At 40.0% G+C, this 23,681-nt stretch overlaps 1 protein-coding gene and 1 long non-coding RNA gene across 3 annotated transcripts in view; one reads left to right on the forward strand and one right to left on the reverse strand.

Moving 5' to 3' along the window:
* Nucleotides 1-23,681, reverse strand: part of CPA6 (carboxypeptidase A6) — a 336,470-nt gene that overhangs the window by 130,469 nt on the left and 182,320 nt on the right. The window lies entirely within an intron of this gene.
* Nucleotides 1-23,681, forward strand: part of LOC111093136 — a 49,705-nt gene that overhangs the window by 1,569 nt on the left and 24,455 nt on the right. Inside the window, exons 2-3 of the long non-coding RNA XR_005381075.1 lie at nt 7,635-7,745; nt 8,606-8,718. This is a non-coding gene — a long non-coding RNA (uncharacterized LOC111093136). The remainder of the gene's footprint in view (nt 1-7,634; nt 7,746-8,605; nt 8,719-23,681) is intronic.

Consider the following 23,681-nt stretch of genomic DNA (forward strand, 5'->3'; position numbering starts at 1 on the left):
TCGTGAGTAAAAGGGAGAAAACAGGAAAGGAGGAGGAGGGAGAAAGAAGTAAAAAAAAGACTGTGAAAGAAGCCCAGGCAATTTTATAGTATTTTAAGAAAGAATTACCACTTTCTACCAGGAGTAAATGCTTTTCACTTACCTGAAGTCCTAAGATTACTAGGGATTAAGGACGGGGCAATCCAACACTCCTAATGTTGCTTTTCTATGTGTGTAGCTGCAATAGGTCCTGAAGGATGTGAAATAGGCACCATTGCCCAGTGCTCTGGGTCCCCCCTTGGGATGGGACTTGGCACTGGAAACAAAATTGGAAATTTATAAATAATATTTGTAAAGACCATAGACCCTAATTTATAGCTGGGACCTATGATCTGAAACAAAAGTTTTAAGAAAGTTATTTTTTAAATTTAATTTAAATTTTATTAGTAATAGAGAGGTTGGTCACATCTTGTTTGTAAAACAGAATACCCCACAGGTAAGATATTTGGTATTAATGGTGGTTTGGGTAAAGTCTTATTAAAGTTTTAGAAGTTAGTGAAAAGAAAGCTTCCGTTCCCTTCCCTGTTCTGGAGCAGACTCTGGAACAGAACAGACTGGGGTTTAATGACATTATGGCTGGGAGAGACTGATGGTAGTAAAGAGTAAAGGATTCCTGTGGCAAAGTGAATACAATGGACCTGGGATAATCTCCACAAATCTGATCAAATTAAAATTTCCTTTTCTAATTGTAAATATCTTATGGCAATCTTAAAATAGGACCAAAGAATTGGCTTACACACTTTTGCATCATGGAAAGGTAGTGATAATGGCCAAAAATAATTAGAGATAAATCAGTTTATATGGAGAGGGAGCATGAGGAAGGCAAACCTTCCTGGGAATTCTTGGAAATATTCTGCAGGGGGCTCCACCTGGGCAATTTATTTTTAAGTATAAGCATAATATTGTACATTTCTATCTTGTATGACTGAAACTCTATGCCCATCAGACAGCAATTCCACAATTTTTCCTCCCAGCCTCTGGCAACCACCATTCTACTCTGTTCCTATGAAGCTGGCCATTTTAAATGCCTCTGATGTAAGTGGAATCATGCAGTATTATCCTTCTGTGACTAGCCTATTTTACTTAGCAAAATGTCCTCCAGAATCATCCATGCTCTTGCAAATGGCAGGATTTTCTTTTTATGACTGGATATTATTCCATTGTGTGCATATACCACATTTTCTTTATTCATTCACTCATCAGTGGACATTTAGGTGGTTTCTACCTCTTGACTGTTGTAAATAATGCCGTTATGAGCATGGAAGTACAAATACCTCTTCAAGATCTTGATTTGAATTCCTTTGCATATATACTGAGAAGTGGGAAGCTGGATCATATTCTAATTTTAATTTTTTGAGGAAAGTTCAAACTGTTTTCTATGGTGCTTACCCCAGTTTACATTCTTACCAATACTGCTCAAGAATTCCAATTTCTCCACATCCTCACCTAATTACTTGCTATACTTTTTTTTATATAATGCTCATCCTAACAGGTATGATGCCTCATTGTGGTTTTGATTTGCATTTACCTGATGATTAGTGATGGTGAGCACATTTTCATTCTCTTGCTGGCTGTTTGTAGGTCATCTTTGGAGAAATACCTATTTAGTTTCTTATTCATTTTTTAATTGGGTTATTTTCTTGCTATTGAGTTACAGAAAATTCTTAAATACTTTGGATATTAATCTCTTATTAGACATATGGTTTGCAGATATCTTCTCCCATTCTGTAGATTGCCTTTTCACTTTGTTGATTCTTTTGCTCCACAGATTTTTGATTTAATATGGCTCAACTTGTCTATGCAGAATAACTTTTTAAAGCTTTTAATTTTGAATTATAGTCTCACAAGAATTTTGAAAAAAAAAAAAAAAAACAAGGAGATCCTATGTACTCTTTACTTAGGATAGTATTATAACCAGGTTATCTCATCAATTTTTAGGTGGTCAGTGTGTGTGTATAGTTCTATGCAACTTTATCACAGATGCAGATCTATGTAACTCCTGTCACAATTAGGATATAGAACTCCATCACCACAGGACTTTGTCTTTCGAACCATTTATTGTCATACCCACTACCTTATCTCCATCATCCCTAACCCTTAGAAATCACTAATCTGTTCTCTGCCTCTGTAATTCTATTATTTAAAGAATGTTACATAAATGTAATAATATAGTATGTAACCTCCTGGGATTGGCTTCTTTCACTTAGCATGATTCCCTTGAGATAATACAAGTAATTACTTGTAACAATAATTAGTTCTTTTTTATTGCCGTATAACACCCTATGGCATGAATGCACCACAATTTGTTTAATTATTCATCTACCGAAGGAACTGAACTTTTTCCAGTTCGGGGATATTTGAGTATTTACGTATAAGCCCTTTTCAAAAGGACATATTAGAGAGAGAGAGAGAGAGAGAGAGAGAATATGAGCGGGGGGGGGGGAGGGTAGAGGGAAGAAGGAAGGAATCCTCCAGCAGATTCCCTGCAGAGCCCTATACCAGCCCAATCCCAGGACCCCAAGATCATGACCTTAGTGGCAATCAAGAGCTAGATTCCCTGCAGAGCCCTATACCAGCCCAATCCCAGGACCCCAAGATCATGACCTTAGTGGCAATCAAGAGCTAGATGCTCAACCAACTGAGTCACTCAGGTACATCCCCCACTCCTTTTTGAAAAAGAAAAAGAGGGTTGAGAGGGAGGGAGGGAGGAAGAGAGAGAGAAAGAGAGAGAAGCATTAAATGGGCTCCATGCTGGGCAAGATCCACATGGGGCTTAAACTCATGACTCTAAGATCACGACCTGAACTGATATTAAGAGTTAGCGCTCAATCGACTGAGCTACCCAGGTGCTCCTATACAGCCTTTTGTGTAAACATAAATTTACATCTCCCTGGAATAAATGCCAAGAGTATAATATCAAATACTCATAAGAGACCACTTGACCTTTACCTAAAATAACTTCTATTCCCATATTTGGCTTTCAATGTATAACAAACTTTTTTTTTTTTTTTAGATTTATTCATTTATTTATTTGAGAGACAGAAGGTGTGGGGGGAAGGGCAGAGGGAGAGAATCTTAAGCAGTCTCCCTGCTGTGCATCGAGCCTGATATAGGGCTCAGTCTCACCACCTTGAGATCATGACCTGAACTGAAATCAAGAGTCAGATGCTTAACCAACAGAGCCACCCAAGTGTCCCTGTAGTAAACTTTTATTTTAAAAAACTGGGAAAGAGTAGATACATTTAAATACTCTTTTTATGTGTAAGGTGTTGCCTTTATGGATATCTGCAGACCACTGGGATTATGTAAAAGTTTGTCATGCTGCATATGATGACATGGCCCAGTGCAGAATTTCAGTTGGCATTTCTGATCATCTACTATAAAAAGCAGACTATTTCTTTAAAAATCAAACTTTTTTTTATTCCTTTCATCTGTATACCTCACTCACAAAATACAGTTGTTTTTTGTTTTTAAAATGCCTCTTTCCTTTTTCCAAATCCTTTCAAATTAAACAAATATGGTCATGCAGTTTATAATGAAATCTTTCTCCCCCTAGCTATTAAAACAACCAAATTTTTGAGTGATGAATTAGACAAAACAAGGCAGCACATACATATAAGTAAACTGAAATTCATAAACAGAATAGGAGATTACTTACTAAAGCTTGGAAGAGTGTTGGTTGTTATAAACAAATGCTAATTGCTTAGTAGAGGTTTTGCCTATGGCTTTAGGGTCTCAGATGGAACAGGGATATTTCAAAATATCAATCTCCATGGCTTTTAGCAGAATATGTTACTATGTGCACTCAATATATAATAAGTGAGTTAATACAAAAACAAAAATTTATGTGAAACACGTATTAGCACTTCTGAGAAAATTGTAAAAGAATGAATTAGAAGGACAACAGAATCTGAAGGGCCCAATTCTCAATTACACAGCAGAATAATGGTAATTAACTTGGCTAAAATGATAAATTCCATTTCTTACAAGTAAAAAAAAGCTGATAATAAATTGAATGAAACTATATAATTTATGAGGCTGTGGAATTGTAAAAGAATTTTTAAGGTCATATTCATGACAGCCTTTATAAAATATGTTTGAATCAATATCATAACAACTTGAGGAAGGTAATCTTTTACTAACTTATTAGTTACCCACACTGCATTAAATCTAATATGTTGTGAGTTTAGTGCTTTCTTGATTTTACCAGGAGGTATCGGTTGAAGATTTTCAAACCTAGCTGACCATAACTTACATCATTATCAATTGTAAGATGCATCCCAATTTTAGACATGTCGAAATGTGAAAAAAACATGCATCCTAAAATAGGTAAAATATGGCAATAAAGTAAGCATTTATTGAGCAGTTACTCTATGTGAGGCACTATAATAACTGCTGGGCATACAGAAATGAACAAGGTACAGTTCATACACTTAATAAGCTTAAAGCCTAGTAGGAGAAAAGTAGATAAACAATTTCACATGTAAAGAGTAATGATCTTATAAGTTGTCAAGTTAGTTTTGTTTGAAACACAAGGAGAAACCTTCTGGTGGCATCATTATATTAGGGATACTGAGTATGCCATAGCTAAAAACTGTATCTTGTTTTATGAGCATATAGGACATAATCTGTAAAGTCCTTTATTTCTCAAGCACTTGTGATATCAATCCTTCACAGCCACTTTATTTTTTTTCTTCACAGCCACTTTAAAGTGTGCCTATTTTTGAGATATTAGAGTGAAAAAAATAATTTTCCTCTTGAGTATTAAGATTCAGAAGTGACCCAATCAATATTCAACTCATTCGTTTCTCAAATATTTTATCATTTTGTTGAAGTGAAATATAGTATTTTGATCCCAAAGGAGAACTACTAAAAATAAAAATAATGACTTGGTTTTAAGATAACTCCAAATACAGTGCTTGTGCTCAGTTCAGGTCCCTAAAACACTGCTGAGTGAACAATACAATAATCATCACCAGACCATGGTGATCTGAAAACCTGAATCCTTGACTTTCTGCAGACTAGCTAGCTGGTTCCTGCCACAGAGCTCCTAAATCCTTGGAATATACTATCGTTTGTATACCCATGAGGACTTATGGTGGGGTAGTGTAAAATGGCTTCAGGATAGGGGCCAGTCGCCAGAAAAACCAACCACATGATTAGAGGTTTCAGCCTCACTCCCTGACCTTTAGGGAGGGGAGAGGAGCTAGAGATTGAGTTCAATCTCTAAGGGCCAATGATTTAATCAATCATACCTATGTAAATAAATCTCTATAAGAACCTCTAAATGATGGGGTTTGGAGAGTTTCCAAGTTGGTAAACGTACAGATGGTGTTGTGCTCAGAGAGTGATGGAGGGGCTACTTCCCTCATACCCTGTCCAATACATCTGGCTGCTCCTGAGTTGTATCATTTACAATAACCTGGTTAAGTTAAGAGCTTTCCTGAGTTCTGTGAGTCATTGTACCAAATTGTCAAACCAAGGAGGGGGGCTCATAGGAACCCTTGAATTTGCAGTTGGCTGGGCAGCCTGGGAACTCCAGTTGTCGTTGAAGTTGGGCCAATCTTGTGGCATTGAGCTCTTCACCTGCAGGTCTGTAGTAACTCTGGGAGTGCCCAAAATGAACTGTTGAACACCCAGTTGATGTTGGAGAATTGCCAAACTGATATGGAAAAATAACATGTATTTGGTGCCAGGGAAAAAAACCCACAAACATATTCTGTTCACTCATTTTTTGGTTCAATCTGTTGGAATTGCTTTGGGTAAGGAAGTGTGAGGGGAAGTGGTAGGAAGTGGTAGGCTCTTGCCAGGCAGAGCCTTCAGAGCAGTGTTTGGTTCCCCTCCTTCCATCTGTCATGATGGCCAGCAGTGTTCTAAACAGAGGCTGGCTCCTTCAGCCTGGTTCCTGGAATGAAGACTATGCAGAACAGAGCTGTGGATGAACCATGAGCAAGAAATAAAACCTGGCTGTTAAGGTTTAGGCATAACTTGTCTCCACAACATAACTTAGCTTATTGTGTTAAAGTTCAAGGGATATGGAAAACGTGATTTAATATGGGGGCTAGGCTTTATGCAGCTGTGGGAACTGGAGAACAAGTCTATCATGAGGTGTTGCCTCTGATCTCCTGGTGAGCCTGGAGCCACCACAGGTCAGCAGGGCTGCGGGAGAGGAAAAGTGCAATCTCCCTGTCCCCTGCTGCCTCTGACCTCCACCATGTGGGTATATGCAGAGGGAGCCTACCTCCTGTGCTTCTAGAACTGCTGGAATTTGGAAGAGGGTAAGGGAGGAGATTCAAGGGACCTGAGAAGCTATGGGCCAGACTTCTGCCCCATGGACATAGTGAAAATGAAATGCTGCAAGTGCCTAGCCCCCAACTCAGACATCAGAGCAGGCCAGCTCCTGCTTTACACCTCTGTCTTATCTTCAACAATTTCTGTGACCAATCCTAACTCACAACTGGATGGGAGTTCTGGGAAGTACAGTCCCAGCTTAGCTACACAGACACATACAAAAGTGCTACTGCTATGAACACACTCTGGGAAAAAAATCATGTCTACTACAAGCTAGAGCTCTTTTCTCCAAACCCCATCCAGACTCAGACTTTGGTGAACTGAGAGGGGCTATTTTTGAATGTCAAACTCCTTTGGCTTCCTTTAGCACAAGACCCAGGCACTAACAAGGTCAGTGGTACATTGCTTAGTCTCTTTGTTATAGGACCGTATCTGATCCTGGCCCTTGAGATTAGCACTTGGACCACAGAAGGAGGATAACACCCTTTCCTGCTAAGGTCTAAAACTGAACTTTACTAAGCCACCTTTCTCTGTATGTCCTTACCCTGGTCCTGCCAGATCCTGCAAGGGTGGGGAAAGACAGGATAACTTAAAAGAATTTTTACTCCTGTTAAGTCCTACTTATGGTTCCTTTAGCTGTCCCCTTAAGTTTGTAATTCTATGAGGGCTACATTTTATCTTTGATCCATAACAGAATTCTTTGCTTTTGGAGATAGGGACAAGTGGTGAAGCCGGAAATCAGAGCATTGCCAGAAGTCAGAGAGTGTCCCGAACAAACCAACTGCCAGATTAATGGGCAGTCTCCCCATTCTCTGGAAAGGAAACGGACTAGTGCTCAAGACATTGGGTGGTTGCAGTCTGTAGCTTATTCTTAAAGAGTATTGGTGCAGCTCTGCTCCCCCCCAGTTGAGTTACATGCTAACCAAATATTAGTCATATTTATTCTTAAACCTGTTTATGCCTGTTAGACCAATAGGATATGAGTGGACGTGATATGCGCAGCTGTTTTTTTTTTTTTTTTTTAAGATTTTATTTATTTATTCATGAGAGACACAGAGAGAGGCAGGGACAGGAGAAGCAGGCTCCATGCAAGGAGCCTGATGCAGGACTCGATTCAGGGACTCCGGGATCGCACTGGGAGCTGAAGGCAGACACTCAACCACTGAGCCACCCAGACGTCCCAGGGCAACTTTCATTTCACTCCTTACTAATGAAGCTGCTGCCCCTTATGTATCTGTGACTGCATCAGTTGCTTCTAGTAATAGCAATTGGATTTAATCTGCAGTTTTTTTCTACCCCATCAGAATCAGTACCAATGTGCGACTTCAGAGTGACCAGCACCATGTAGCAGCAAATCCCTCCATCCTGCGAGGCTTGATCTCAGCTCTACAGGATGTGTGCTCAAAGCTCCTGAGGTACCAGTATCAGCTAAGGAGTGCCCTTTCCAAAAGGCCTGAATTCTGGCTCTGTGGGAGCCTTTCTGCAAGCTTCTAAAGTCTGATACAGTTGACCCTTGAACAACATAGGTTTGAACTGTGTGGCTCTACTCATATGCAGTTTTATAAAAAAACAAATACACTGTAAATGCATTTTGTCTTATGATTTTCTTAACATTCTTTTTTGTAGCTTACTTTATTATAAGAATATAGTGTATACTACATATAACATACAAAGCAGGTGTTAATCAGCTTTTCTTTAGATCACATCAGATCATATCTCTTACAAATGCTTAATGGCTTCCAACTGTCCTTAGCACAAACCCCCAAGTTTTCATCTTTTCCTCAGGGCTTTTTTTTTTTTTTTTTTCCTCAGGGCTTGTATCTCTCAGACCTCATATCTTACTGCCCTTCCTTCTATTTACTCTATAATCCACCTTTATTCCTGTCCAAACAACTAAGTCCAGCTAGATAAGTCTGCCTTTGCACTTACAATGATCATTGCCTAGAATGTTCTCTCGAGACCTTTGCATGACAGGTTATAGCCTTATTATAATTTTTTTTGAGGAGGTTTTTCCTGAACTTTCAAAGAATCCCATTCTATTTAATCCTGTTTATTTCTTTCACAGCATTTACTACAATCTGTAACTAACTTGTTTACGTCTTCATTTGCCTATTTTCTTCTCCACAACTAGAACATAAACTCATAAGATCATCTATTTTTTTCTTTTATGTTGATTACCCTGCCTCTTTAAATATCTACTGAATAAAAAATAAATTTAGCTTTTGGTACTAAAATATGTAAATCAATGCAAATTGACTACTTTTATCCTTCATAGGAACCCAGAAACTCAAAATACCTAAATATAAAATGCTTATTCTCCTATGCCTACTCAGAGAAAATGGTCAACTATCTTCATGGGACGTGCCGTTCATGTGCCAAGTCATAACAGTAAGTCATCTTGCAAAAAAATCAGCAGCAAGGGGGTTAAGCATAGTTTTGATACTAGACTGTCAGAGTAAAGAAGAGCTGTTGCAAACTGTTCTACCAGTGTGTTCGATCCTAGCAATGCACAATACTTGCACACTTATGGCTGTTCATCCCAAGTGGTCACACTTCATCATGGGCCTGAAGGTGTCTGTAAACATGCCCTGAACACTGACTCAGAAGGAAAAAGGTGCAATCTTGTCAAGCAAGCAAAATTTTAAGACAAAGTGTAAGTCAGTGAAATTAACCAAACTTTCTTTCAAATTACAGTGGCCCGAGACATTTTACCATCTCGTCTGACGTTAACATACTTTGCTTTTCAAAATGCATCTGAAACCCCCCTGTCTCTAAGGGTTGACTAATATAGTGTCATGAAATCAACATTTGGGCCTGATTTAATGCATTACACTTTGGAGAACTGTATTTCATTATGAGTCAGCTGAAATTTCTTTTTGCCCCAATATGTTGGCACAGTTTTCTTGTACCATAGCTCTACCATCAGTGATATCTGTTTCTAAACCATTTATTTATTTTTTAAAGATGTTTATTTATTCATGAGAAACACACACACACACACACACACACACACACAGAGTGAGAGAGAGAGAGAGTGAGAGAGACAGGCAGAGGGAGAAGCAGTCTCCATGCAGGGAGCCCGATGTGGGACTTGATCCCAGGTCTCCAGGATCACGCCCTGGGCTGCAGGCGGCGCTAAACTGCTGAGCCACTGGGGCTGCCCTGTTTCTTTTTTTTTTTTTTTAATTTATTTTTTATTGGTGTTCAATTTACTAACATACAGAATAACACCCAGTGCCCGTCACCCATTCACTCCCACCCCCCGCCCTCCTCCCCTTCCACCACCCCTAGTTCGTTTCCCAGAGTTAGCAGTCTTTACATTCTGTCTCCCTTTCTGACACTTCCCACATATTTCTTCTCCCTTCCCTTATATTTCCTTTCACTATTATTTATATTCCCCAAATGAATGAGAACATATAATGTTTGTCCTTCTCCAACTGACTTACTTCACTCAGCATAATACCCTCCAGTTCCATCCACGTTGAAGCAAATGGTGGGTATTTGTCATTTCTAATAGCTGAGTAATATTCCATTGTATACATAAACCACATCTTCTTTATCCATTCATCTTTCGTTGGACACCGAGGCTCCTTCCACAGTTTGGCTATCGTGGCCATTGCTGCTAGAAACATCGGGGTGCAAGTGTCCCGACTTTTCATTGCATTTGTATCTTTGGGGTAAATCCCCAATAGTCCAATTGCTGGGTCGTAGGGCAGGTCTATTTTTAACTCTTTGAGGAACCTCCACACAGTTTTCCAGAGTGGCTGCACCAGTTCACATTCCCACCAACAGTGTAAGAGGGTTCCCTTTTCTCCGCATCCTCTCCAACATTTGTTGTTTCCTGCCTTGTTAATTTTCCCCATTCTCACTGGTGTGAGGTGGTATCTCATTGTAGTTTTGATTTGTATTTCCCTGATGGCAAGTGATGCAGAGCATTTTCCCATGTGCATGTTGGCCATGTCTATGTCTTCCTCTGTGAGATTTCTGTTCACGTCTTTTGCCCATTTCATGATTGGATTGTTTGTTTCTTTGGTGTTGAGTTTAATAAGTTCTTTATAGATCTTGGAAACTAGCCCTTTATCTGATACGTCATTTGCAAATATCTTCTCCCATTCTGTAGGTTGTCTTTGAGTTTTGTTGACTGTATCCTTTGCTGTGCAAAAGCTTCTTATCTTGATGAAGTCCCAATAGTTCATTTTTGCTTTTGTTTCTTTTGCCTTCGTGGATATATCTTGCAAGAAGTCACTATGGCCGAGTTCAAAAAGGGTGTTGCCTGTGTTCTTCTCTAGGATTTTGATGGAATCTTGTCTCACATTTAGATCTTTCATCCATTTTGAGTTTATCTTTGTGTATGGTGCAAGAGAGTGGTCTAGTTTCATTCTTCTGCATGTGGATGTCCAATTTTCCCAGCACCATTTATTGAAGAGACTGTCTTTCTTCCAATGGATAGTCTTTCCTCCTTTATCGAATATTAGTTGCCCATAAAGTTCAGGGTCCACTTCTGGATTCTCTATTCTGTTCCACTGATCTATGTGTCTGTTTTTGTGCCAGTACCACACTGTCTTGATGACCACAGCTTTGTAGTACAACCTGAAATCTGGCATTGTGATGCCCCCAGATATGGTTTTCTTTTTTAAAATTCCCCTGGCTATTCGGGGTCTTTTCTGATTCCACACAAATATTAAAATAATTTGTTCTAACTCTCTGAAGAAAGTCCATGGTATTTTGATAGGGATTGCATTAAACGTGTATATTGCCCTGGGTAACATTGACATTTTCACAATATTAATTCTGCCAATCCATGAGCATGGAATATTTTTCCATCTCTTTGTGTCTTCCTCAATTTCTTTCAGAAGTGTTCTATAGTTTTGAGGGTATAGATCCTTTACATCTTTGGTGAGGTTTATTCCTAGGTATCTTATGCTTTTGGGTGCAATTGTAAATGGGATGGACTCCTTAATTTCTCTTTCTTCAGTCTCATTGTTAGTGTATAGAAATGCCACTGACTTCTGGGCATTGATTTTGTATCCTGCCACGCTACCGAATTGCTGTATGAGTTCTAGCAATCTTGGGGTGGAGACTTTTGGGTTTTCTATGTAGAGTATCATGTCATCGGCGAAGAGGGAGAGTTTGACTTCTTCTTTGCCAATTTGAATGCCTTTAATGTCTTTTTGTTGTCTGATTGCTGAGGCTAGGACTTCCAGTACTATGTTGAACAGCAGTGGTGAGAGTGGACATCCCTGTCTTGTTCCTGATCTTAGGGGAAAGGCTCCCAGTGCTTCCCCATTGAGAATGATATTTGCTGTGGGCTTTTCATAGATGGCTTTTAAGATGTCGAGGAATGTTCCCTCTATCCCTACACTCTGAAGAGTTTTGATCAGGAATGGATGCTGTATTTTGTCAAATGCTTTCTCTGCATCCAATGAGAGGATCATATGGTTCTTGGTTTTTCTCTTGCTGATATGATGAATCACATTGATTGTTTTACAGGTGTTGAACCAGCCTTGTGTCCCAGGGATAAATCCTACTTGGTCATGGTGAATAATTTTTTTAATGTACTGTTGGATCCTATTGGCCAGTATCTTGTTGAGAATTTTTGCATCCATGTTCATCAGGGATATTGGTCTGTAATTCTCCTTTTTGGTGGGGTCTTTGTCTGGTTTTGGAATTAAGGTGATGCTGGCTTCATAGAACGAATTTGGAAGTACTCCATCTGTTTCTATCTTTCCAAACAGCTTTAGGAGAATAGGTATGGTTTCTTCTTTAAACGTTTGATAAAATTCCCCTGGGAAGCCATCTGGCCCTGGACTCTTGTGTCTTGGGAGGTTTTTGATGACTGCTTCAATTTCCTCCCTGGTTATTGGCCTGTTCAGGTTTTCTATTTCTTCCTGTTCCAGTTTTGGTAGTTTGTGGCTTTCCAGGAATGCGTCCATTTCTTCTAGATTGCCTAATTTATTGGCGTATAGCTGTTCATAATATGCTTTTAAAATCGTTTGTATTTCCTTGGTGTTGGTAGTGATCTCTCCTTTCTCATTCATGATTTTATTAATTTGAGTCCTCTCTCTCTTCTTTTTAATAAGGCTGGCTAATGGTTTATCTATCTTATTAATTCTTTCAAAGAACCAACTCCTGGTTCTGTTGATCTGTTCCACAGTTCTTCTGGCCTCGATTTCGTTGAGTTCTGCTCGAATCTTTATTAACTCCCTTCTTCTCTTGGGTGTAGGATCTATTTGCTGTTTTTTCTCTAGCTCCTTTATGTGTAAGGTTAGCTTTTGTATTTGAGTTCTTTCCAGTTTTTGAATGGATGCTTGTATTGCGATGTATTTCCCCCTTAGGACTGCTTTTGCTGCATCCCAAAGATTTTGAATGGTTGTATCTTCATTCTCATTAGTTTCCATGAATCTTTTTAATTCTTCCTTAATTTCCTGGTTGACCCTTTTATCTTTTAGCAGGATGGTCCTTAACCTCCACATGTTTGAGGTCCTTCCAAACTTCTTGTTGTGATTTAGTTCTAATTTCAAGGCATTATGGTCCGAGAATATGCAGGGGACAATCCCAATCTTTTGGTATCGGTTCAGACCCAATTTGTGACCCAATATGTGGTCTATTCTGGAGAAAGTTCCATGTGCGCTTGAGAAGAATGTGTATTCAGTTGAGTTTGGATGTAAAGTTCTGTAGATATTTGTGAAATCCATCTGGTCCAGTGTATCATTTAAAGCTCTCGTTTCTTTGGAGATGTTGTGCTTAGAAGACCTATCGAGTATAGAAAGAGCTAGATTGAAGTCACCAAGTATAAGTGTATTATTATCTAAGTATTTCTTCACTTTGGTTAATAATTGATTTATATATTTGGCAGCTCCCACATTCGGATCATATATATTGAGGATTGTTAAGTCCTCTTGTTGAATAGATCCTTTAAGTATGATATAGTGTCCCTCTTCATCTCTCACTACAGTCTTTGGGGTAAATTTTAGTTTATCTGATATAAGGATGGCTACCCCTGCTTTCTTTTGAGGACCATTCGAATGGTAAATGGTTCTCCAACCTTTTATTTTCAGGCTGTAGGTGTCCTTCTGTCTAAAATGAGTCTCTTGTAGACAGCAAATAGATGGGTCCTGCTTTTTTATCCAGTCTGAAACCCTGCGCCTTTTGATGGGGTCATTAAGCCCGTTCACGTTCAGAGTTACTATTGAGAGATATGAGTTTAGTGTCATCATGATATCTATTCAGTCTTTGTTTTTGTGGACTGTTCCACTGAACTTCTTCTTAAAGGGGAATTTTAAGAGTCCCCTTTAAAATTTCTTGCAGAGCTGGTTTGGAGGTCACATATTCTTTCAGTTGCTGCCTGTCTTGGAAGCTCTTTATCTCTCCTTCCATTTTGAATGAGAGCCTTGCTGGATAAAGTATTCTTGGTTGCATGTTCTTTTCATTTAGGACCCTGAATATATCCTGCCAGCCCTTTCTGGCCTGCCAGGTCTCTGTGGAGAGGTCTGCTGTTACGCTAATACTCCTCCCCATAAAAGTCAGGGATTTCTTGTCTCTTGCTGCTTTAAGGATCTTCTCTTTATCTTTGGAATTTGCAAGCTTCACTATTAAATGTCGAGGTGTTGAACGGTTTTTATTGATTTTAGGGGGGGGATCTCTCTATTTCCTGGATCTGAATGCCTGTTTCCCTTCCCAGATTAGGAAAGTTTTCAGCTAGAATTTGTTCAAATACATATTCTGGCCCTCTGTCCCTTTCGGCGCCCTCGGGAACCCCAATTAAACGTAGGTTTTTCTTTCTCAGGCAGTCATTTATTTCCCTTAATCTATCCTCATGGTCTTTTAATTTTTTGTCTCTTTTTTCCTCAGTTTCCCTCTTTGCAATCAACTTGTCTTCTATGTCACTCACTCGTTCTTCCACCTCGTTAACCCTCGTCGTTAGGACTTCTAGTTTGGATTGCATCTCATTCAATTGATTTTTAATTTCTGCCTGATTAGCTCTAAATTCTGCAGTCATGAAGTCTCTTGAGTCCTTTATACTTTTTTCTAGAGCCACCAGTAGCTGTATAATAGTGCTTCTGAATTGGCTTTCTGACATTGAATTGTAATCCAGATTTTGTAACTCTGTGGGAGAGAGGACTGTTTCTGATTCTTTCTTTTGAGGTGAGGTTTTCCTTCTAGTCATTTTGCTCAGTGCAGAGTGGCCAAAAGCAAGTTGTATTGGGAAAAAGAGAAAAAGAGAGGAGAGAAAGAAGGAAAGAAAAGAGAAAGAGAAAAAAGGGAAAAAAAAAACCGAAAAAAAAAAGAAGAAAAAGAGAAAGAAAAAGAAAGGAGAAAAAAAGGGGGTGGAGGAAGGAAACAAATCAAAAAGCAAAACAAAACAAAAAAAAAAACCAAAGAAAAAAAAAAAAAAAGAACCACCCGGGAGTATCTTCTGATTCTGTGTTCTTTAAGTCCCTTGGCTTCTCCTGGAAGTTGTCCGTCTAGCTGGTGTTCTGGGGGAGGGGCCTGTTGTGCTGATTTTCAGGTGTTAGCAGTTGGGGGAGCTGCTGTGCCCCTGCCTGGTGCAGGGCTCAGTGGGGGTTGTTTACCCCGTGAGGCCGCAGGAGGAACAGCCCCAGTGGCGGGGCAGCTCTGGAAACCTGGATTCAGCTCCGGCAGGAACTCCGTCTGCAGGGCCTGGAGGCTCCGGGGCGGGGCCGCTGATCTGCTCAGCTGGGGCAGGAGCTTCCTCGCTGTCCTGGGCCCTCCCGGCCTCTGCCTGTCCCGGGGGAGGCCGGATCCTGGGCTGTGTCCCGGCGCCCTGTGCTCCGGAGCCTGCGCTGGTGGATTCGCGCTCCCGGGCCGCGCAGCCCCCTCCGCGGAGCCGCCGCCCGAGCCCCTCCGAGCTGCTCCGGGAACCGCGCAGCCCCCTCTGCACGGAGCCTCTTCCTCTGCCCGAGCCCCTCCGAGCTGCTCCCGGTCCCGCCGGGTCCTGCCGTGCGCGCTGCAGCCCTTAGGGAGCTCGGTGCACTCTCCCGGCGCGCAGGTGTCTGTTAGTGTCCCCGGGAGCCCGAGGCATCCCCGCCCTCCTGGGTCCTGCTCCAACTCCCCGCGAGCCCCTTTCCCCCGGGAAGGTCGGTGCAGCTCCTGCTCCTCCGGGACGGGGCTCTCCTGTCCTGGGGACACTCGCCCCGGCCTCAGCCCGGCTCCTCGCGGGGCCCCTCCCCCTTGGAGGCCTTTGTTCCTTTATTTCTTTTTCCCCGTCTTCCTACCTTGATAGAAGCGCGAACTCTTCTCACTGTAGCATTCCAGCTGGTCTCTCTTTAAATCTCAGGCCGAATTCATAGATTTTCAGGATGATTTGAAGGTTTTCTAGGTAGTTTGGTGGCGACAGGTGATTTGGGGGCCCTGCTCTTCCGCCATCTTGCCCCTCCTCCCTGCCCTGTTTCTAAACCATTTAAATGTTTATATACATATGACCTAAGAGCAACGAGAAATTTTATCTAATTATTCAGGAAGTGATTCCCCAACTGATTGATTATCCAAGTCTTATGCTTTTCCCACTGAAAGTATTTATTACCTCTCCCCTTAAACACACATAGGTAACTGGGTAAAAGAAATGAACTAGACAAGTCTCATCTGTAAATTCAGTCTCGAGATGATCATACCAGCCTACCGACAAACCCCCCACTGCTCCATGGCCATAAAAACCTACAGTTATGTCCTTCTGAGATAGAGGATTTGGATTTATAAATTTACAATCTTTAGATTTCTGCTCATATTCTGTCATTATCATTTTATAATGACAGTAGCCTGACTGTTTCCACTGTCAATATCTCAAGTCTATTCAAATTTTGCAAGTGTGGAAATACAAGCAAGTGTACTTATTTATTCTGCTCTGTTTATATTTCTAAGGCCTTAAATCCCTTCTACATCACAGCTCACAACCACAGATATCATGCTTTGAGTCATTTAGAGGAAGTGACAAAATGGGAAATTTGTAGTCTCATAAATACAGGAATTTAAACAAGGGCTTTCTATTGCTGATGATTTGGACCAAAAAAAAAAAAAAATATCCTGTTTCCCAGATGTACCTCTGGCAGAGCTCTGGTTCTAAACCATTGCACAGTGAAATGGAGAGAACACTATAATCACAAAAGAAATGATGCTTGTTTGACAGTGCTTGCTAGACTCCATCATTTATGACATTTAGTATCGTTAACCTGATGTATAGTCTCCCTCAGAGGGACAAAGCTACACTTTCTCAAACTTGGATTTCTCAAGATTTCCTATCCTCTAGTATAGTGTGTGCTAGGAAGAAATACAAAGCTTTCAAAGGCAGGAGATGAATCAACAGTACTCTGCAAGGCCTTTTATCTCTCAGGGGTACAGAGCAATGGCCCCTCTGGATAGGGATAGTCTTTGTATAATGCAATAAACTATATTTGTTAATCGATGGTGAGAAGAGGTGCAACAGCAAAGGCCCTAGAATCACTGCTCTTTCATTCCCATTCTGTCTTCTTTCTTCTGTAAGAGGTGGCTCATATGGGGAGGGGGGGAAAGGGTTGAACTGGACAAGTAGAGTTTTGCCAACTTTTCAGCTGTTTGACCTTTTCACTTGGGTGTTGACATGCTAAGTGACCATCTCACACCAGGTCCTTAGGCCAAATGGAAATGGACTGCTGGGGCACCTCCCATTTTCCTTCTAGATCCCCTTTTGCACCTGTTTTGTGACTCAGTGCCTTTATACTAATCCCTGCTCAATCCCAGTCTCTATTCCTCTACTCACCCAGACATGACAAACAAAAGCATTTCTCCACCCACGTTTAAAACAAATGTTTGCCACACCAAACCCTGATTCTTTGAAACCACATGATAAACATGCAAATGTGAAAAAAATCTTGTGCTCTCTTTGGCAGCACATAAAATAAAATGCAAGGGGCACCTGGGTGGCTCAATGGTTGAGCATCTGCCTTTGGTTCAGGTCATGATCCCAGAGTCCTAGGATTGAGTCCCACCATCAGCATCCCTGTGGGGAGTCTGCTTCTCCCTCTGCCTATGTCTCTGCCTCTCTGTTAATGTCTCATGAATAAATAAATTTAAAAAAAAGGAGCCATGAAAACGTGGAAGATTCTAGAAAGTTGACCAAATAGACAATTTCTAAATCTCTACTTTCAATTCTTATCTATTTTCATTTTATATGGAACTATCCAATTAATTTTTTAATAACACTTTTGATGTCTGTACCATACCCCCAAATGTATAATTACTACAAATTGCCTATAGAGCAAGGCTCCCAAATTTTAATCTTAGTGATTTAAAGCTCTGCTAATTTAGTGAAAAAATATATGCCAAGAAATCCACTAGGCATTACTGAGGATACAAAATGAGAATAAGATTCCTGTTTTCAAAAAATTTACAACCTAATTGAGAAAATGTATGTACAAAAATAACAAGGCGGAAATATTACTTATGTCTCCTTTGTGGAATGTAATGATAATTATATAGTAAGCATTTATTGAATGCAGGTACTTCACATCTCTTATTATGAATACAACAACCCTATAACAGAGGTCCTTGGTATCTCCATTACAGATAGCAATAGCAACATCCAAATTCCTACCATTGACAGGTGCTTTATATATATGATCACACTTCATCTCCACAACAATTCTCATTTTTTAAATGAGTGCCAGGGATTTGCCTGAGGTCACAGAACTAGTCAGTGGCTGCTACGGTCTAAATGTTTATGTCCTTGTCCCAAATATACATGTTGGAATCCTAACTCCCAATGTGATGATAGTTAGCTTCTGAGAGATAAGACCACAACGGTAGAACTCTCAGTAATGTGATTAATAGCTTTATAAAAGAGGCTTGTGAAAGCTCTTAGGCCCTTTCTACCATGTGAGGAGAAGTGAGAAGTGGGTAGTCGTGGCAAATCGGGAAAGGCCCTTCATCAGAATGTGACCATGCTGGCACCCTGATCCTGGACTCCCAGTCTCCAGAACTATGAGAAATAAATGTCTTCTGTTGACAAGTTACTTAGTCTGTGGTATTTTGTTATAGCAGACTAAATAGACTAAGATAATGGCAGAACCAAGTTTCAAACCGAGGTCTAACTCTAATGTCTTCCTTTTTTGGATTATATCCTGTGCCTTCTTAGGAAAAAAGAGCTCAGAGAAGGTCAGTAGCTTGTCAGAGTTGATGAAGCTCTTAGGCAGCAATAAGGACTGACAGATTTATTTTACTTCAAAGTATATACCTGCTTCCTTTTCCCCTTTCTCTTCTTCCTTTCCCTTTAGGAACTATTCAGTCCTAGAATCACAAAATTGGGCAGAGCAAGGTAGGAGTCTTTGCTTGGGCATGGGGTGTAGAAATATAGAACCTGGGCAGGGTCATGAAGCTGTTCATATGGAGGGCTTGGTCAGGTGATGGGTGTTAGAACTTACGTGCAGTGAGAAGAGTGCCACATGGATGAGTACTCAGAGCTTGTCTGGGTGTCAGAGCTTGAGCAAATTAAGAAGGGTTTCCACATGGGTAGGGTGGCTTGGTACAGGGTTTTAGGGCCTAAATAGGGTGAGGCCCTATTTAAGGTGAGAAGGGCGTGTGTGTGCACGTGCGTGCATGTGCAAGTAGGGGCGTGGTGGGCATGGGTTACATACTAGGGATTGGTCAAATAAATTTTGTATTTCAAATAATGGGAAACTGGTTTCTCAGTGCCAAAGAAGGGACGTATAAACAAGGAAAAGGACAAAATAAAAATAAAATTAAAATACTCCTTAATAGAAACCTATGGTTTTCAATATAAAAGTAGATGCAAAAATAGTCATGTAAATTTAAGAACGTATACATATATGTATCTGCATGAATAGGCTTCCTAGCTCTGGTACTAGTGAGCTCACCTGGTACCCATATCTCCAGCTTCTAAATGCTATTTTCACTAAAGAGGAACCAGGACTTTTTGGAGAAATGGCTAACTCCAGGAGGGGGACAAGGGAAATACAAGACGAGTTGGTAACTTCCTCTTGTGCCAGAAAGTAGTTAAAAAAAAATGAATGGAACATGTCAAAAGGCACAGAAGTCAACTGAAGGGGGTTCCTACTGGCCTAATATAGGACAAATTTAGCATCAATATAAAACATGCTAATAATAGATTCACTCTATTGAATAAAAATAGGAAACCATGAGTCTATATTAATATAAATAAGTAGATATACAAATAAAAGTTTTATGAAGAATGGAGCATAATCAAATTTTAAAGTGCCTCCCTACAAAGCGCTTGAAGAGAAAACAGTGGAGAAGCCTGGCAGATACCTTCTCGAACAGCTAATCACCATGAACATCAGCCACAGGTCTGGTGCCAGTGGTGATAGGAAACATTGAGAACATAGAAGCCTTCTCTGATGCTCCTTGCCAAAGCAGAACAAGCAGATTCTAGTCATGAGGAAATGTCAGATAAACCCAAACTGAGAAAGCTTCTGCATAATAACTGGCCTGAAATCTTCAAAAGTACCAAGGTCGTGAAAATCAAAGACAGACTTATTTCAGACTGAAGGAAATGAAACAGAAGGGAAAACTTAATCCAGTCATGTGATTCTGTCCCAGATGCTTTTCCTATGCAGAGTGTTATTGGGGGAAAACAAGTTGAGTGGGGCTTGAAGATTAAATGGTGGTTATCAGTGTTAATTTCTGACTATGAGGGTCCCGTTGTGGTTATTAGGAGAATGCCCATCTCTGGAGGAAATACACTCTGAAGCTCAGCATAATGGAGCAACTTACTTTCAAAGGGTTCAGGGAAAAAACCCTTTGTAGTATACTTCCAAGTTTTCTGCAAATTTAGGATTGTTTCAAAATAAAAGCAGCAATCGGAAAAACATACTCTCCCTTGTACTGTTTTTCTTCTTGGAGCAGATGTTATCACCATCTGGTTGGGCACAGAGGTATTAAGTATATTTCAGGCTTAAAAAAGTCTTCATGGAGGAGATGGAATTTGGGGAGAATTCAGATAGGTAGGGAGATCTAGAAGGAAAATTTTTCATGTGAAAAAACAATGTATTCAAACACATTTAATGCTTCTCCATTGCCTTACAAACTACGTTTCTGAACAGGGAAGTTGGAGGTAGAATAGAAAAGGGGCTAAGGTGGGCACTGGAGTTATACCAGGATTCAAATACTGATTTTGTCTTTAACAACCTATGTGACTTTTGATGATGTCTCAGTTTCATTGCAAAATAAGAAAGCTGATGTTTGTGTGTTTGAAAATTAATGAAATTATATAAGTTAAAGGGCTCTGGCATAGTTCCTACCATATGGCAGTGCTTGCAATGATGATGAAGATGTAACAGTAATGATGTGATCTATACGTTAGAGAAGGTGGTTTGTGTTATGTAGAAGAGATTGGTTCAGAGTGACCCTGAAAAAAGGTGGGGCAGTTAGGAAGCTATTACCAATTGTCCAGATGAGAGTGGAGGCTGTTGAGAAGGATGTGGGCAAGTGAGTTTGTTGGGTGAATGCTAGAGGTTTAAAACAAATACTTAGATGATCCCAGGATGGTCCCTAGGAAGTTAAAGACTGCTCTGAGATGCAGTGTCTAGCAGAGACAGGGGAACAGTGTCAGTACTGATCAGAGTAACTGAAAGTCACTGTGGTTCCACGAAGGAGAGTCCCAAGTTCCCTTTCTGCCCACCTAGACCCTTCTAAGCACATCAGTAGAAACATGTAGATAGACTTTGCCTTTTTGGCATCTTCTGTTGCACTTCTTTCTTCTCTGTGTCTCTGTCCCTTCCTCCTTACATATTCCTCTCAAGCACTCAAAGCTCCATACTTTGTTCAGGTCTTGTTCAAGATTTGTGCTTTTTCCAGCCCTAAGAGAAAGTCTGATCCAAGTACCATTGCAAGTGCTGATGGCTGAGAGTACAAAGACTTCCTGATAAATTGTCCTTAGATCAATACCACTTTCAATGCAGCTCCTTACTCTGTGTTCTCTAGTTCTACGGGTAACTGGTATTTTGTCTTCTTGTACTTGCTGATGTAGTATATTGCAATAGTATGGCTGTTTCATCTCTACACATTGTGTTTTGCCCAAAGATAGCAAGTTCTTCTGGGGCAGATGCTGTGTTCTCATAGCAACAATCACTGTGATGAACACTAAGTAGTTGCTCAATACATGTTTGTAGAACTGAACTAAGTAAAAAATTAAATGACAAAAAATCCCCTAAAAATCCAGTTCTAAACAGGATGTGAAATAATGCTTTTCTTAGTTAAAACAGGAACTGTAGAAATATATGCTTTGGTGTTAGCTAAAGCAGTAAGTAATTGTCCCTATGGAAATTAACCCTGCTGTCTGAAAACACAGGCCTGGGCCAGCTGTCTGGGTTGCATTTGGTTCAGTGATCCTCTGCCTCCTACCTTTGTAATCCTGGAATTATTAGTAGCATTTGACACTGAAGATTTTTTGCATTAAATTAAATTTTATATGTAAAAAAAAAAAAACAACCCCACAAAAAACAGAGTGCCCGGCAAATAAGAGCAACTTAAGGGAGGTTACCTATTTTTTTTTTTTTTGTTACCTATTATTTTTTCTTAAGACTTTTGGATAGCAAATGGGAATGAATAGCCCAAAAATTCTTTCATGGAGGTCATTCTTAGTCTTTAAAATGCTTCAGCTGGGGAACTACTGGACTAGCCCATTCAGGCTTCAGATAAGGAGAAGAAATCATTTTGTATCCAGTTCCTTTTCCTGACTACCATTATGCAGGCAGGCTGTGGAGCTCATAATGAGTGCATACAAAAAGATCTGAGATTCAACCTTAAAATCTCATTTTTGTCCCATAGTTGTAGTAGTAAGGCTACTTATTTCCAGCTTCTGTTTCCACACCTTCTCTCTAAAGCCCATGTCTTTCAGGACAGCCTCTGGTGCTAACTTTAACTGATTTCCATTGCATTCTCTGAAGCACAATTAGAATGATTTATACTTCCCCCTGCCAGGACTGAAGCAGTTGTACTGGGGCAAAGGGATATCCCATACTTTGGGGATTGGGGAGCTCATTGCTGAGTCACTTCTCCAGTGGTCTCACTATGGAAGAGCATTTTATAGTATTTTACTGGCTCAGATTACTTCTGTTGAATATAAGTTAGGTGGTCCCAGGGAAGGGGCATTTCATAAGTTGTTCACAGCTGTAACTAATACTCAGAAGAGCACATGCTACACATTTTAGGTGCTTAATGTTGAAAAAGATGACGTGACTGCCCCAGAAGAGTTTATCTTGTTGACAAGACAAAATGTGTGTACAGAAAAAAACCATGCAATTGGTCTCTGACTGTAGGAGTAAAGCTTGCTGAAATCTATAGTGGTTAAACCCAGATTTCTCTATTTTCTGCCTATTATTCTCCTAAAGCTTTTTGTTGAGATGCAGGCTGGGCAGTGACTATTAAAACTATTTGTCTAGGTTTTTTTTTTTTTTTGTGTGTGTGTGTGTGTGTGCTTTAGAGATAGAGGGCTGCATTTGAGGTGTTAGTTTATTTAACTGAGGCTTCCTACTTGTGCCTCAAGAATATATCCTTTCATAAAACTGAATTCTTCTCTTGCATGAATGAGTTCTCAAGTTTGGAAGAAGAGTGGCATAGAGCTGAATCAAATATACAGAATGTTCTTGTAGCCACCATTTCAGTAAAATGATTATACCCATTATCTGTTAAAAGAGACATATCTGTTTCCAACCACTATTCTTGTATAAAGAATTTTACAAGAAGGTTTAATTCAGCTCATTTTACAAATTAGGTATGTTGCCAATGTATTTTAATTAGTAATTAAAATGATCAATCCTCTTTTAATGTAAAATGATCCATAATGTGGCAATAGGTCCAACCTAACTAAATAATGATCAAAACCATCATTGCAAACAACACAGTAATGCTGTCCTTTAAAAGAATTTCATGAGGATTATCTGACTCAATGTCAAAAACCATTTACTGAAAAATGAATTGAGAATCACAGTGTGGTCTTCTAAACCATCTAGTATGTAACATTTGATCAGATCAGTCATGCATATGAATTAAAGCTAGAGATGGAGATCTAAATCAGCATGACCCCAAAACATATTAAATATATGAGATAACGGAGAGCAGGTGGGAGACAATTAGAGAGAAGATCTGGGACAATGTTATGGTTGTTGTTGTCTTTTTTTTTTTTTTTTTTTTTTAGGCTCTCACTCTGTTAGGGCTGCTGTAAACTACTGCAAAATCCCCTCAAAACCCAGATATAGAGATCATGCGTAAGCACTTCAAAGGGGGAAGACCAGAAGAATGGGACACAGAAAAACAAAATAATGAGGAATGTTTTGCAGCATGTGATTTAAAAAACCCCACACAGATCTGGTAGTGTGTGC

This window comes from Canis lupus, chromosome 29 (genome assembly GCF_011100685.1).
Source record: "Canis lupus familiaris isolate Mischka breed German Shepherd chromosome 29, alternate assembly UU_Cfam_GSD_1.0, whole genome shotgun sequence".
Taxonomy (NCBI): domain Eukaryota; kingdom Metazoa; phylum Chordata; class Mammalia; order Carnivora; family Canidae; genus Canis; species Canis lupus.